Source organism: Delphinapterus leucas, chromosome 15 (assembly GCF_059928025.1).
Source record: "Delphinapterus leucas isolate spDelLeu-1000000601 "Yukka" chromosome 15, BTC_Dleu_Yukka2, whole genome shotgun sequence".
Taxonomy (NCBI): domain Eukaryota; kingdom Metazoa; phylum Chordata; class Mammalia; order Artiodactyla; family Monodontidae; genus Delphinapterus; species Delphinapterus leucas.
This window is the reverse complement of record NC_143143.1, coordinates 61,679,803-61,693,452: the sequence shown is the minus strand read 5'-3', so window position 1 is coordinate 61,693,452 and position 13,650 is coordinate 61,679,803.

Below are 13,650 nucleotides of genomic sequence, written 5' to 3'. Positions count from 1 at the left end.
TTGGGTAACAAACAGCTACCAAAACCTCAGGCCTAACGTCCTTGTTTAAAGCAGGAAGTGGGGGAGGGTTGGCATGGGCTAGTTTCTCACTTGCACCAGGAAAGCAAAAACTTTCCCTGGAATCCCCCTCAGCAGACTTCTGCTTACTTCTCATGGGCCAGAGCTGTGTCACATGGCTACTCCTGATGTAAGGGGAGGCTGGGAAAGAAATTATCCAGCTGTTTCAGCCTCTACAGTAAACTTGAGCTTGGGAGAAAAGGAGTTGGAGAAGACCCTCGGTGTTTGCCCACCTTCTCTCTGGGACTGAGCCCGGAAAGGGGCAGGCACGTTGCATAAGTTGAGGGGAAGGCCAAGGGCAGAAGGGCTCTTGTCCACTGTCCTTTGAGAGTTTTTGGAGAAGGTCAGGGTAGCCTTGGAATAGGAGAATGGACCTTGCATGGCCAGGCTAAGAGAGGAGTGGTGAGTTTCAAAGTACTTAACCTCAGAAGGGATGCTGAGCCTGAGGCTGGAGCACAGTCTTGGAGGCTGCCTGCTGTGCCAGGTGTTAACTCTTTAGGTTCTGATATGAGAGGGATCTGGGGATCCCTAGGTCAGACAGAAGCAGCTGGAGTGGAGGAGGAGACACCCAAGGGCTTGGGGCAGCACCTTTTACCAACCAGGAGGGAAGCACTGCATTATTTAATAACAAAGCATACCACTGGAATATCAGTCCTGCCTCCGTAACTTCCTTAGTTTCTGGGTGGCCTAGACATTGAACTGATTGCCAGTGGGCCTGTTTTAGGACCCAATGTGGTGAGGGCGAGGTGGGCTTGACGTTTAGAGCCTAGAAAGAGGATAAGAACCCCAGACAAGGCCACAGAATCACAGAGAGCTGACATGAAGTGACGTGTCAGTCTCCTGTCCCACTAGGCCTCAGTGAGTCTGAGGGATGCCAAGACCAGTTCACCAGCGATTTGACCTTAGCTGGAAGCAGTGGGTGTTCTCAGTGACAGACTCAACCTACCCAGACTCCAGCAGATGCCAGCCAGCACTGGACCATCGCACCTCCTCATTCCCGGCCACCATAATTGGGAGGAGCAGGGAGAGGAGAGGAGGAATCCGAAACCCTGAGCAATTTTACCGAACAGATTAAGTCCCTCAGAACTCAGGAAACCTCAAGAGACTATTTAAATTGTTGAATTAAGTTGGATTGAACTAAATTTAGTTCTGTACTCAGACCCCTTCCCCCTCAGTTGTTTTATAATGCATAAAGAAGCTGTGTTTTCTTTGTATATTCCCAGATGTAGTGCAAGGGAATTTGTGACCTTCATGCGGTGGAGATGGTAATGATTTCTAGGAGTGAGGAGTCAGACAGACTCAAGTTCATACTCCGACATGTTCCGGCCACAGGCCCTATGATTGGGGCAAGTCACTTCCCCTGTCTGATGCCAGGATCCTGCTCTTCAAAATGGGCGTAATGACAGGTCTTTGCGGGGTAGCTGTGGGGTCAGATGGGAGCATCTGGCACATTATAAGTGCTCAGCAAGTGAAAGCTGCTGCAATCGCTATCACTTCTATGGAGCAAGAGGCACGCCGCTGGCCTTCTCCATGGAATTTCAGACCTACCGAAAATCTGCAGGAATAGCGCAACGAATTCCTGTAGACCTTTCACGCAGTTTTTCCAAATATGAATATTTTACCACTATAACCTTTTCATTTCCTCCCCCATATATATATACATATGTACATATACATATATAATTATATGCGAATATAGTTTCATATATATATGAATACATATATATACATATGCACACATACATATGTAATTATACATGAATGTAGTTTCATATATATATATATATATATATGGCAGATATGATACCCTTTTATACCTAAATAGCTCAGTGGATTTTTCCTAAAAACCAAAGGCATTTTCTTATATAACCACAGTACAATTATAAAAATCAGGACATTAACATTGACAAATTTCTATTGTCTGATCTTTAGATTAGCTGCAGAAAATCCCTGGATCACATATTCCATTCAGTTGTCATGTTTCTTTGATCTCTTTTAATCTGGAATAGTTCTTTAGTCTTTCATGACATTGACGGTTTTGAGGCATCCAGGCCGGTTGCTTTGTGAAATGTCCCTCAGTTTGAGTTTTTCTGATGTTTCCTCATGATTGGCTCTAGCTTTGGCATTTTTGGTGGTAATTCTACAGAAGTGATGCTGAGTTTCTCTCAGTCACGTCAGAGGCAGCCATTGTCCTTCTGAAGGTTGAAACAAGACAACACAGACGAGATAGTTTTCTGAAGCTTACACATTTGCAGGGCTATTTCCCACCCAGTATCCTAATAGACCCTCATCTAAGCCTATGACCAACCTTCTAAATCCTAAGAAGCCAAGGGAAACAAGGCAATTCTAGGGTGGAAGATTCCTTAAGATAATTTACAGATGAGGCTCCCAAGCCCAGAGAGGGAAAGTAACTTGTCTAAGGCCACAGAGCTCCCAAGGCACAGAGCTAGGACTTGGACTTAAAGCTTTGGACCTCAAGTCAAGACCAGTTCTGACACAAAAGACCCTGAATAGACAAAGCAATCTTGAGAAAGAAAAACGGAGCTGGAGGAATCAGGCTCTCCTGACTTCAACCTATACTACAAAGCTATAGTAATCAAGACAGTATGGTACTGGCACAAAAACAGAAATATAGATCAATGGAACAGGATAGAAAGCCCAGAGATAAACCCACGCACATATGGTCACCTTATCTTTGATAAAGGAGGCAAGAATATACAATGGAGAAAAGACAGCCTCTTCAATAAGTGGTTCTGGGAAAACTGGACAGCCACGTGTAAAAGAATGAAATTAGAACACTTCCTAATACCATACACAAAAATAAACTCAAAATGGATTAAAGACCTAAATGTAAGGCCAGGCACTATAAAACTCTTAGAGGAAAACATAGGCAGAACACTCTATGACATAAATCACAGCAAGATCTTTTTTGACCCACCTCCTAGGGAATGGAAATAAAAACAAAAATAAACAAATGGGACCTAATGAAACTTAAAAGCTTTTGCACAGCAAAGGAAAACATAAACAAGATGAAAAGACAACCCTCAGAATGGCAGAAAATATTTGCAAATGAAGCAACTGACAAAGGATTAATCTCTAAAATTTACAAGCAGCTCATGCAGCTCAATATCAAAAAAACAAACAACCCAATCCAAAAATGGCCAGAAGACCTAAATAGACATTTCTCCAAAGAAGATATACAGACTGCCAACAAACACATGAAAGGATGCTCAACATCACTAATCATTAGAGAAATGCAAATCAAAACTACAATGAGACATCATCTCACACCAGTTGGAATGGCCATCATCAAAAAATCTACAAACAATAAATACTGGGAGGGTGTGGTGAAAAGGGAACCCTCTTGCACTGTTGGTGGGAATGTAAATTGATACAGCCACTATGGAGAACAGTATGGACATTCCTTAAAAAACTAAAAATAGAACAACCGTATGACCCAGCAATCCCACTACTGGGCATATACCCTGAGAAAACCACAATTCAAAAAGAGTCATGTACCACAGTGTTCATTGAAGCTCTATTTACAATAGCCAGGACATGGAAGCAACCTAAGTGTCCATGGACAGATGAATGGATAAAGAAGACATGGCACATATATACAATGGAATATTACTCAGCCATAAAAAGAAACAAAATTGAGTTATTTGTAGTGAGGTGGATGGGCCTAGAGTCTGTCATACAAAGTGAAGTAAATCAGAAAGGGAAAAACAAATACCGTATGCTAACACATATATATGGAATCTTAAAAAAAAAAAAATGGTCATGAAGAACCTAGGGGTAAGACGGGAATAAAGACGCAGACCTACTAGAGAATGGTCTTGAGGACACGGGGAGGGGGAAGGATAAGTTGGGACAAAGTGAGAGAGTGGCATGGACATATATACACTACCAAACGTAAAATAGATAGCTAGTGGGAAGCAGCCGCATAGCACAGGGAGATCAGCTCAGTGCTTTGTGACCACCTAGAGGGGTGGGATAGGGAGGGTGGGAGGGAGGGAGACACAAGAGGGAAGAGATATGGGGATATATATATATGTATAGCTGATTCACTTTGTTATAAAGCAGAAACTAACACACCATTGTAAAGTAATTATACTCCAATAAAGATGTTAAAAAAAAAGAAAAAAAAGAAAAAAGACTAGTTCTGAAGTAGAACAAGAGCCATCCATTTGTAGGACAGGCCAGAGTGAAGGGGAAGCTTTGGGAGGAAGGGAGCTCCATGGCACTGGAGATGTGCAAGGTGAGCCAAGTGGATGGGGGATGCTAGAGAGGAATTTTTGCTCTGTACAGGTGCTTAGAAGTACTACTTAGAGCATAGACATTCCCCAGAGAATCACTGAATGGCTGAGCTAATGATAATAGATCAGTTTAGTAAGTACCAGCAGCTTTACTTACATCATCTCACTTAATTCTTACAGTCGTAGGATATTATTATCCCCTCTTTTTCTATAAGGCAACTGAAGCTCTTAGTTAAGCAAGTTGCCCAGGTTGTACACCCAGTAAGTGGTGGAGCTGACACTCCACCCTGGTCCTCTGGACTTGATTTTGTCTTCCATGCTCATCCTTTTTGTACTTTTTTTTTTGCGGTACGCGGGCTTCTCACTGTTGTGGCCTCTCCCTTGCGGAGCACAGGCTCTGGACGCGCAGGCTCAGTGGCCATGGCTCACGGGCCCAGCCGCTCTGCGGCATGTGGGATCCTCCCGGAACGGGACACGAACCCGCAACCCCTGCATCAGCAGGCGGACTCTCAACCACTGCGCCACCAGGGAAGCCCTTTTTGTACTTTTAAAATAACATTTTTCTTCTAATTGTAAAAGTAATACACGTTCAATGGAGAAAACTTAGAAAACAGAGAAGCACAAATAAGAAGGCAAAAGTCATCAGTATTTTTGCTATACATAAATACCCACAAATAAAAAAATACATAAAATGTGATTTACAAATAAAATGGAATCAAGCTGTGCATTTTTTTGTGTCTTGGTTTTTTTTTAGTTACCAGTGTATCATGAACATTTTCCATATGTGCTTAGTCTTCCAAAATAAGATTTTTAGTGCTAAAATGCCTCCTGAAAATTTTAAAAATTTTCCAGTTTTTATAACTTGAGTAACATGCTTAGAACACATTATGGGAAAATAAAACATAGATGAGCTTCAAAATATTCACCACTTTTTCATAATCCCTGTTAGCTTTTGTTACATATTTTGTCAGAATGGCTATATACATTTTTATATAACTTTAAAAATGTTATATGTATATTTTAAACAGTTACAATATGTTTGTGTATATATAGTGCTCATATATAAAATATGTAATATTCATATATATGTGTATTTTCACATGCTTCAGAGTTTCTTCAGTTAGAATAGATGTTAGAGGAGTTTCTCATCCTGCTGATCAGCTGGATCCCTTTGGGCTTACAAGAAAGGAAAAGAACAAAGTTACAATGATCGATAGCGTAGGAGGTTCAGGGTGGGTTTTTGTGACTCCCCACCCCCTTCCCCACCTGGGTTCTTGATGGCAGAGTGTTGAGTGGAATTTTTTATTGTGCCAGAGCTACATTTAAGTCTGAGAGCCAGGCGACAATCACATATGGCCCAAATTACTCTTGAAAACGGTTCAGGAAGTTGCCTTTCTGGAGACTGACATAGAGAGCTTTCCTCCATCAATGGAGCACATTGTGCTTCTCTGGTGATAACACCAAAGGAAGTAATAGTTTATGTTTAGGGGCCATTTTTATGAAAGATAAATATCTCTGTGCAGTGGAATCACACAATGAAGTGTGATGTCTTCATTGACAGGTACCTTCTTTGTGTAGGGATTGAGACAATTCCCTTCTCCCACTCATGCAGCCACTGGCTCAAGGAGGGATTCTCCTGGTTTATTTGGACTGCTATTGTTCATATTTGCAAAACATTTATCTGACAAAGGACTCATTTCCAGAATATTAAAGAATGCCTACAAATCTGTAAGAAAAAGGCAATCTAATAATGGAGTGGCCAATATTTAAACAGACATTTTACAAAAGAAGATATACAAATGGCCAATAAGCCCATGAAAAGATACTCAAAATCAGTAGGCATCAGGGAAATGAAAATTAAATGGGATGCCATTACATACCACCAGAATGATTAATATAAAAAAGACTGACCATAGAGAGTGTTGGTGAGGATATGGAGCAACTGGAATGCTAATATATTGCTGATGGGAATGTAACATGGACAACCACTTTGGAAAAATAGTTTCAGAGTTACTGACAAGAATAGAAATATGTATATACAAAGACTTCCCTAATGTTTGTAGTGGTTATATTTATAATATCCCATAACTGGAAATAACCCAAATGGATTGTTTTTATTTATAATATCTCATAACTGGAAACAACACATGAATAGATAAATTGAGTTACATCCATATGGTATGATAACAGTAAACAACAATAACAATACACTGAAACATACAACATGAGTTAATCTCAAAAAACATTATGTTAAGCAAAAGAAGCCAGATACAAAGGTGTACATCCTGAATGATTCCATTTATGTGAATATTTGAAAATCTCCCAAGTGCCCATCAACAAATGATTGGATTAGGAAGATATGATATATATCAATGGATTATTACTCAGCCATGAAAAAGAACAAAATACTGCCATTTGCAGCAACATGGGTGGACCTAGAGAATATCATGCTTAGTGAAATAAGTCAGACAGAGAAAAACAAATATATGATATCACTTACATGTGGAATCTAAAAATTAATACAAATGGATGTACATACTAAACAGAAACAGACTCAGACATAGAAAACAAACTTGTGATTACCCAAGGGGAGAGGGAGGGGGGGAGGAACAGATTAGGGGTATGGGATTAACAGATACAAACTACCATATTTAAAATAGATAAGCAACAAGGACTTACTGTATAGCACATGGAATTATACCCATTATCTTGTAACAACCTATAACAGAATTTAATCTGCAAAAATACTGAATCACTATGCTGTACACATGAAACTAACACAATATTGTAATCATTTATACTTCAATTAAAAAAGAATTCTGCTTGAAGGGTCAGGTAGACAAAGGAAAAAAAAAGAAGGCAAAATTAATTTGATTTAAAAAGTAAGAAAATTTCAGTAAGTTGAATAAAAAATCAAAATCCCCCTTGTCTCTTTCTCTCTCTCTGAGCACGCGTAGTTGAATTTGGGTAAGTTATCTTGTTTATGATGCAGCTCCATTTGTCTCAAAAGAATAGACGATCCTGGGAGAGAGGACTCTGTTAATGGCTAGATTCTCAATGGGGAGATACTGCCCTCTAGGGGTTACTTTGGGAATTTTCCGGGGGCATTTTTTGATTATCCAAATTAATGGACCCCCTACTGGAATTTGGGAAGCCAAACGCAGGGCGAAGGGTAAGCTGTGACAAAGTGAGAGAGTGGCATGGACATATATACACTACCAAACGTAAAATAGATAGCTAGTGGGAAGCAACCGCATAGCACGGGGAGATCAGCTCGGTGCTTTGTGACCACCTAGAGGGGTGGGATAGGGAGGGTGGGAGGGAGGGAGACGCAAGAGGGAAGAGATATGGGAACATATGTATATGTATAACTGATTCACTTTGTTATAAAGCAGAAACTAACACACCATTGTAAAGCAATTATACTCCAATAAAGATGTTAAAAAAAAAAAAAAAAAGGCATGCAACATGCGTGACTGTCCTGGAAAATGAAGTATTGATCCATTTCCTCCCCAAAATTCAAATGTCCTGTTAGATATTTATGTAGGTGAGAGCCCATTTGTAATTCTCTGAGCCCAGAATCTAAGGCTGTTTTGCAAGAATTTTTGCACATTGAATTTTTTTGGAATGAAATTACGGTGTAAATCAAGGAATAATTATATTCTGTTTGGGTTAGAACTTTACCGTTTTGGAAAGCTGTTCACCGTTTTGGAAAATCAGGACACGGATAGCAAGCACTTTAGGTTGTATTTGAATTTGCACACGTAACACACCCATTGGGGCCTGCATTTGTGTTATTTTTTTGTTTGTTTGGGTTTTTTTGCGGTACGCGGGCCTCTCACTGTTGTGGCCTCTCCCGTTGTGGAGCACAGGCTCCGGACGCGCAGGCTCAGCGGCCATGGCTCACGGGCTCAGCCGCTCCGCGGCATGTGGGATCTTCCCGGACCGGGGGCACGAACCCGTGTCCCCTGCATCGGCAGGCGGACTCTCAACCACTGCGCCACCAGGGAAGCCCTCTCCTTTTATATTATAGTTTATTTTTCTTGAAATTTTGTGAGTAGATAGGTTACAATATTTATGAATTTTATTTTTTAGGACAGAAAATATTTATTATAAACAGGAGCACTGGGTTGAAGAGGAGTGAATGTCAAGCTGTTACTTAGTGGGATTTCATGAGGGGGATGAAGAGAGGGGCCATCCCCTTCCTCAGAATTCCATCAAGAATCCCACGTTTCGGGCTTCCCCGGTGGCACAGTGGTTGAGAGTCTGCTTGCCGATGCAGGAGACACGGGTTCGTGCCCCGATCCGGGAAGATCCCACATGCTGCGGAGCGGCTGGGCCCGTGAGCCTATGGCCGCTGAGCCTGCGCGTCTGGAGCCTGTGCTCCGCAACGGGAGAGGCCACAACAGTGAGAGGCCCGCGTACCGCAAAAAAAAAAAAAAAAAAAAAAGAATCCCACGTTTCATTGATGTTCATTTCTCTCTAAGCATAGGGGCTCACTGTTTCATGGGGAGAGGGGCAGACATACGTATTCCTCCCTATAGAAGTCATTGCAAGGATACAGGGAAATGTGAAGATATGGGACACTGTGCATGTGCCAGCCATTTATACTCTTCTCTGCTCAAAGCCTTGGCTGAAGTGACAGTCACATGTATAACACAAGGTCCCCTTCCCCTTGCTCCAGACACAGTTGATTGGACATGAGATGTGCAAGCCAAGCTAATCCCATAGGCTGGCCAGTGACCTATGAGATGGGTTGGTACAAAATGATTAACTGGATCAATCAGACTCTCTGTTGCAAGAATTTTAATTGGGAAATACAGAGAATAAAGCAGTTTATAAATGGAGTTGAAGCTGAAAAGATGCCTTGGGAAAAGTCAAGACTGAAGAGTAGGGCGGGTAGTGGGAGGAGGGATGGGGTAAAGCATATATGAGGAAGCAGAAACTGTGAGTAAATACAAGTGATTGGAGGGAAGGCAGACAGTTCTCTACTTTAAAACGTAAGTTTGTTCCTGAACTTGTCTTTTAAATCCAGATATCAAAGTATTGTGTGATCTACCACACTGCCTGCCTCTCAGATCTCATTTTGTATCTCTCTTCCCTTGTACACCTTTAGCCACACAGCCATTCTTTCAGTTTCTGGAACAAGCCACCCTTCCCTCAATGGCCTGAGCACATGCTGCTCTACCTGAAATACTCTTCTGCAAATCCCCTCCCAACTCTTTGCAAGCACGATTTCTCATCCTACAGATCACAGGTGAAATGCCACCTCCTCAGAGAGGGTTATACTCGTTACTCATGGAGATCCACCTCCCTCCCTTATTCTCGATCACTATACTTTTCATAGCCTTTACCACCATATGTAATTTGAATTTATTTCTTGTCTCATGTCTTTTTCTCCCACAGGTTGTAGACTCCATGATGGCAAAGACCATGTTTGTCTTATTTACCAACATGGTGCCTGGCAAATCGTGGGTGATCAATAAATATTTGTTATATGACTAAATGAACAAATGAGTATATGTTTTATGGAGATCATGGTTCAGTAGATCTAAGACATGGTTAAAAAATTCCTTAGTTTCCCAACATTTTAGATGCAATTTTCAATGATATATTTCAGCAGTATGTACATGTTCATTAATTTTGCTTCACTTTTTCCTAATTTGAACCCACAGTCCAATGAACATCTGGTTGAGGCTAAGGATCCCCTGAGTTTGGCATGCCTAATGATTTCCATTGTCCCAGTTGTATTAAGCTTATGATTCCAATCTTTCATATCACTAGCATTAGCACTCTATTTTTTCTGTTTTCCATTAATTCAACCAATATTTATCGAATACCTACTGTGTGCCAGGCATTATTCTAGCTACTGAGGATTCAGCAGTGGACAAAACACACAAATTTCTGCTCTTATGGGAAAAATCCCTTACTGATTTGCCTCAATAGAGAATCATGGCTTCTCCCTTAAATTCACAAACCAAGAGGCCCTTGGCTGAAGTGGAGACTGGTCCCTTAGAGGAAGGAAGGACTCTGTAACAATGCTACAAGTATATACTGAAAATCTTCCTTCAGGCTAAAGCACCTGTGGCCATCTACCAGGGTGATTTTATACTCGGGAAAGGCAGTGCTGTTTCTCAGTTGACACTAATAACTAGGGACCCAAAATGCCATGTGTCAAAATTGGAGGATGTATGGAGGTCAGATGATACATACATTTTTGGACCAAGAATATCTCACAATTGAACCATTGAATGCCCCTGAACCCTTCGGTGAGTCCACTCCATTTCTGAATGTATAATTAGAATAGATATATTTTGTAGTTGGCAGAATTTCGCATTGGCTCCCTGACCTATGGAGTGAGGGCTACTATTGTAGAAATGGACAAGTGGAAGCCACTGAAACTTTCCCTACATACTATAGTAGAGAACCAACAGCAATATTGTTTCCCTGCGGAATTGCAGCGATTAGAGCCACCATCAAACACTTGAAGATGCAAGGGTATTGATTCTTATCACATTCACATTTTATTTTTCCCATTTGCCCTGTGCAGAAGGTAGATGGAGCTCAGAAAATGGCTGTGAAACGTATCTATATATCTACTTATATCTAGGTATCTAGATCTATCTATCTATCTATCATTTATCTATCTCTATAAACAAAAAATGATTTATTTGCAACGTAGCTCAGTCCTCATCACTTCAATACAGCACAGGAGTAGAAAAGAGTCACACTGCAAGGATGATAGTTAACTAATTCAGAGACAGAAGTGGTAAATACCTGGACTTCACTCTCTCCTCCAAAAATCTTGCTGAGATCACCCCACTCCTTAAACCAAACGGGAGGCCAAAGGCAGGAGATCCTATTGATGCAGTCCTCCCAGGGGGTCAGACAGCTGGGTGGAGAAAGGTGGGGAATGGAACTGGAAGAACTGGAGGGCAGAGGGAAGGGTCTCCCGGCCTCAGGAGTTGTGGCCCCTTCCTGTAGTTACTAACACCTGGATAACTTCAACTTCATTTTTGGCTTCAAGTGTTCCAACAAATGCGTGACCAATTTCCTGTATTAAATCCCTTTTTTGGGAATACCTACTCTGTTTTTTGTTTTCCTGACCGTACCCTATCTTTAGGTAAAATAAAATATTTATTTTAATGCTCGGGTCTTTGACAGATAACCGTAACGTATATTCAGTGTACCTTTATCACATTCTCATGGGGGGTAATAAACACAATAAAGAAAAAAATATGGTAGATACTGACACATACTGTGGAGAAATTCAAGCCCAAAAGAAGCAAGGGAGAGCAGTTTTTGAAGAAAAATTTAAAATAAGGTATTTAGGAGAAGGCTGCAGTGAGAAGGTGATATTTGAACAGAGACCCAAAAGATGTTAGAAAGAGTTATTCAGAGGATTGGGGATGAGATTGCCAGTGAGAGGGAACAGCAACTACAAAGGCTGTGAGTTGGTGAAATGGAGCAGGACCCTACGGTCCTTGCCCCCCATGTCTTCAACCTGTCTTTTGTCTGTGGAAAAACTTTAGCCAAAGGATAAGCTTAATCAGAGAAGTGAGAAAATGCAGAAACAAAGGAAAACAGTCCAACAAGACTAAATAATAATAGTTTCATCATTAAGCATAGTCAAGGACCTTTAGTTCCTCCTCAAGGGCTGTAGATAATATTCTGAGCCATATCCTGTGAGCTATCTTGAAAATACTGAAACCCCCCAGTAGCCAGCATCCGAAATAAAATTAACTTTCCTTTCCTCCAAGCTTGCTCTTTATTAGCTGTATTGGCTTTTGAGCGGTGAACAGCCGGACCCCACTTATGGTTACATTTGGACGATACCTGGTGCGTCTGAGGAATAGCAAAGAGGCCAGGATGGCTTGAGTGGAGTGAACCAGTGGAAGAGTAATCGAAGATGAGGTCAGAGAAATAATGGAGTCCAGACTGCGGGGGTGCCTTGTAGGCTATTGTAAGGGCTCTGGCTATACTCTGTGTGAGATGAGAAATCACAGGAGGGTTTTGAGGAGAGGAGAGCCAGAATCACTCTGGTTGCTCTATTGAGAATAGACTGAAAGTGGATAAAGGCAGAAGGAGGGAAATCTGTTGGAGGCCAATGTAACAATCCGGGTCAGAAATGATGGTGGTTTGGACCAGGGTAGTAGCAATGGAAGTGGTGAGAAATGGTTGAAGACTGGATGTGCAGTAAACTGCTATAATGTGACAAGTGGTGTTCCGTAAAGGTCAGCAGGTAAAATATGGGTCTCATCATTGAAATGAGGAGTGTCTGTGCAGCTAGCAGGCTGGAGTTCTAGTGTGTGAGGTCCAAATTTGTCTTTGTGATAGCTGGCATATCAAGCCATCATGAGGCGGTGTGGCTTCAGTTTAAATATTGATGGTGAGGATCCTGAGTGAGGGCAGCGGGGGAGTGGGGGGAGTGGAAGGGAAGGACTGGGTGAACCTTTCAGGATATCAGCAGTGATTCCAGGAGTCTTCCAGTTAGATGGTGCCCAATTACCAAATGGGCAATAGCTATCAGGGAAGTGGGCTGAAGGAACACCGAAGATTTGGGGTTGATCTGTTGCCTGAAATGGGTTGTCTGCCATTTGTATCTATATTTGCAAAATAACTTTTAACTTGGGAAGTCCTCTAAGATCTAGCCCTTGTCCACCTCTTTGGTTTCATCACATACAATTCAGTTACTCTATCTCTTTTTAAAAATATCTATTTTCCTTTAGCCTTTTTTTTCTCCTAAAAAGCATTGTTCGTTTATTTCTTTATTTACTTTATTGAGGTATAACTGACATATAATAATTTAAAGTGTGCAATTTGATGTTTTATCATACATGTGCACCCATATGAAACTATCACCAAAATCAAGATAATGGACATATCCATCATCCCCAAAAGTTTCCTTGTGCATCTTTGTAATCCCTTCTTCATACCACTCCCTGTTTCTCCTCCTCTTGCCCTGTTCTAGTACTGATGTACTTTCACTACATATTAACAGTTTCTAGAGTTTTTTACAAATGGAATAGTACAATATATGTTCATTTTTGTCTGTTTCCTTTCACTTGGCATAATTATTTGGAGAATCATCCATAATCATTCATGTTTTTCAGAGTTTCGGTAGTTAATTGCTTTTATGGCTGAGTAGGATTCCACTATATGGATACACCACAATTTGTTTATCCATTCACTTGTCAATGGACGTTTGGATTTTTTCCAGTTTTTGGCTACCACACATAAAGCTGCTGTGAACATTTACTTATAAGTCCTCGTGTAGACATGTTTTCACTTCTTCTAGGTAAATACCTAGGTGTGGAGTGGTTGGATCCTGTGG